Source organism: Arachis hypogaea, chromosome 18 (genome assembly GCF_003086295.3).
Source record: "Arachis hypogaea cultivar Tifrunner chromosome 18, arahy.Tifrunner.gnm2.J5K5, whole genome shotgun sequence".
In the NCBI taxonomy this organism is placed as follows: domain Eukaryota; kingdom Viridiplantae; phylum Streptophyta; class Magnoliopsida; order Fabales; family Fabaceae; genus Arachis; species Arachis hypogaea.
This window is the reverse complement of record NC_092053.1, coordinates 89,812,351-89,815,902: the sequence shown is the minus strand read 5'-3', so window position 1 is coordinate 89,815,902 and position 3,552 is coordinate 89,812,351. Positions and strand designations below refer to the sequence as shown.

Genomic DNA, 3,552 nt, shown 5'->3' with positions numbered 1-3,552 from the left:
TATCTCTTGGATCTCTTAATCAGAATCTTCGTGGTATAAGCTAGATTGATGGCGGCATTCATGAGAGTCCGGAAAGTCTAAACCTTTTCTGTGGTATTCCGAGTAGGACTCTGGGATTGAATGACTGTGACGAACTTCAAACTCGCGAGTGCTGGGTGTAGTGACAGACGCAAAAGGAGGGTGAATCCTATTCCAGTATGATCGAGAACCTCAGATGATTAGCCGTGCTGTGACAGAGCATTTGGACCATTTTCGCAAGAGGATGGGATGCAGCCATTGACAAGGGTGATGCCTCCAGACGATTAGCCATGCAGTGACAGCGCATCGGACCATTTTCCAGAGAGGATAAAAAGTAGCCATTGACAACGGTGAAGTCCTTACATAAAGCCAGCCATGGAAAGGAGTAAGACTGATTGGATGAAGACAGCAGGAAAGCAGAGGTTCAGAGAAACGAAAGCATCTTTATACACTTATCTGAAATTCTCACCAATGACATACATAAGTGTTTCTATCCTTATTTTCTATCTATTTATTATTTATGTTCAAAAACTCCGTAACTATTTTATATCCGCCTGACTGAGATTTACAAGGTGACCATAGCTTGCTTCATACTAACAATCTCCGTGGGATCGACCCTTACTCACGTAAGGTTTATTACTTGGATGACCCAGTGCACTTGCTGGTTAGTTGTATCGAAGTTGTGAATGAAAAACGATTTATTGAGACGTGCGTACAGAGTTTCTGGCGCCGTTGCCTGAGATCACAATTCTGTGCACCAAGTTTTTGGCGCCGTTGCCGGGGATTGTTCGAGTTTGAACAACTGACGATTCATCTTGTTGCTCAGATTAGGTAATTTTCTTTTTGTTTTATTTTCAAAAATTTTCTCCTTTGTTTTCGAAAAAAATTTAAAAAAAATGTTTTCAAAAAAAATATATTTTTCTTCAGAATTTTTAAGAATGAATTCTAGTGTTTCATGATGATTTGTTGAATCTTGGCTGGCTGTGAAGCCATGTCCAAATTTCTTTGGACTGAGGATTCAACTAATCACTTCAATGCATGTAATAGCATACTAAAGCTTGGCTGGCTATTAAGCCATGCCTAACCCTCAGATTGGAGCTTTAGACTAAAGAGCACAAGATTCCTAGAATTCATATTAAAAATTTTGGAATCCTTATTTTTCTTTTTCATATTAATTTTCGAAAAATCCAAAAAAATTTAATAAAATCATAAAAATAAAAAATATTTCATGTTTCTTGTTTGAGTCTTGAGTCAAGTTGAAAGTTTGGTGTCAATTGCATATTCATCTTGCATTTTTCGAAAAATTCATGCATTCATAGTGTTCTTCATGATCTTCAAGTTGTTCTTGGTAAGTCTTCTTGTTTGATCTTGATGTTTTTCATGTTTTGTGTCTTTTCTTGTTTTTCATATGCATTCTTGCATTCATAGTGTCTATACATGAAAAATTTTTAAGTTTGGTGTCTTGCATGTTTTCTTTGCATTAAAAATTTTTCAAAAATAAGTTCTTGATGTTCATCTTGACATTCAAAGTGTTCTTGGTGTTCATCTTGACATTCATAGCATTCTTGCATGCATTCATTGTTTTGATCCAAAATTTTCATGCATTGAGTCTTTTTCATGTTTTTCCCTCTCATCATTAAAAATTCAAAAATAAAAAAAAATATCTTTCCCTTTTTCGCTCATAAATTTCGAAGATTTGAGTTGACTTTTTCAAAACTTTTTAAAATCTAGTTGTTTTTATGAGTCAAATCAAATTTTCAATTTAAAAATCATATCTTTTTCAAAATCTTTTTCAAAAATCAAATCTTTTTCATTTTTCTTATTTATTTTCGAAAATTTTAAAAATATTTTTCAAAAATCTTTTTCTTATCTTTATCTCCTAATTTTCGAAAATAACATCATCAATTAATATTTTGATTCAAAAATTTCAAGTTTGTTACTTGCTTGTTAAGAAAGATTCAAACTTTGAGTTCTAGAATCATATCTTGTGATTTCTTGTGAATCAAGTCATTAATTGTGATTTTAAAAATCAAATCTTTTTCAAAACTAATTTCAATCATATCTTTTCAAAAATATCTCTTTATCTTATCTTTTTCAAAATTTGATTTTAAAATATCCTTTCTAACTTCTTATCTTCTTATCTTTTCAAAATTGATTTTCAAATTTGTTTCAACTAACTAACTAACTTTTTATTTGTTTCTTATCTTTTTCAAAACTACCTAACTAACTCTCTCTCTCTAATTTTCGAAAATATCTTCCCTCTTTTTCAAAATTTCTTTTTAATTAACTAATTATTTTAATTTTTGATTTTAATTTTCGAAAAATTACTAACCTTTTTCAAAAACTATTTTCGAAAATCACTAACTCTTTTTCAAAAATAATTTTCGAAAATTCTCCTTCTCTCTCATCTCCTTCTATTTTTTTATTCATCTACTAACACCTCTCTTCATCCCACATCTCTGCTCTCCTTACCCTTGTGTTTCTTTCTTTACATTACATTCTTTTCTTCTTCTACTCTCACAGGCGAACCTCTATACCTATGGTAAAAAGGATCCCTATTATTATTTTTCTGTCCCTCTTTTTCATATGAGCAGGAGCAAGGATAAGAACGTTCTTGTTGAAGAAATTCCACAACCTGAAAGGACTCTGAAGAGGAAACTAAGAGAAGCTAAATTACAACAATCCAGCAAGCACCTTTTAGAAATTTTCGAACAAGAAGAGGAGATGGCAGCCGAAAATAATAATAATGCAAGGAGGATGTTTGGTGACTTTACTGCACCTAATTCCAATTTACATGGAAGAAGCATCTCCATTCCTGCCATTGGAGCAAATAATTTTGAGTTGAAACCTCAATTAGTTTCTCTGGTGCAGCAGAACTACAAGTTTCATGGACTTCCATCTGAAGATCATTTTCAGTTCTTAACTGAATTCTTGCAGATCTGTGATACTGTTAAGACTAATGGAGTAGATCCTGAAGTCTACAGGCTCATGCTTTTCCCTTTTGCTGTGAGAGATAGAGCTAGAATATGGTTGGACTCTCAACCCAAAGATAGCCTGAACTCTTGGGATAAGCTGGTCAAGGCTTTCTTAGCCAAGTTCTTTCCTCCTCAAAAGCTGAGTAAGCTTAGAGTGGATGTTCAAACCTTCAGACAGAAAGAAGGTGAATCCCTCTATGAAGCTTGGGAGAGATACAAAGAACTGACCAAAAAGTGTCCTTCTGACATGCTTTCAGAATGGACCATCCTGGATATATTCTATGATGGTCTATCTGAATTGGCTAAAATGTCATTGGATACTTCTGCAGGTGGATCCATTCACCTAAAGAACACGCCTGTAGAAGCTCAAGAACTCATTGACATGGTTGCTAATAACTAGTTCATGTACACTTCTGAGAGGAATCCTGTGAGTAATGGGACGCCTATGAAGAAGGGAGTTCTTAAAATTGATACTCTGAATGCCATACTGGCTTAGAATAAAATATTGACTCAGCAAGTCAATATGATTTCTCAGAGTCTGAATGGAATGCAAGCTGCA

The 3,552-nt window shown here is 33.8% G+C and overlaps 1 non-coding gene across 1 annotated transcript; it reads right to left on the bottom strand.

Annotated features, from left to right (window-relative positions):
* Positions 1–3,138: 3,138 nt before the first annotated feature.
* Positions 3,139–3,246, bottom strand: LOC112774815 (small nucleolar RNA R71). Its single transcript, XR_003189274.1, has one exon. It is a non-coding gene; the product is annotated as a small nucleolar RNA R71 (small nucleolar RNA).
* Between the last annotated feature and the right edge of the window lie 306 nt (positions 3,247–3,552).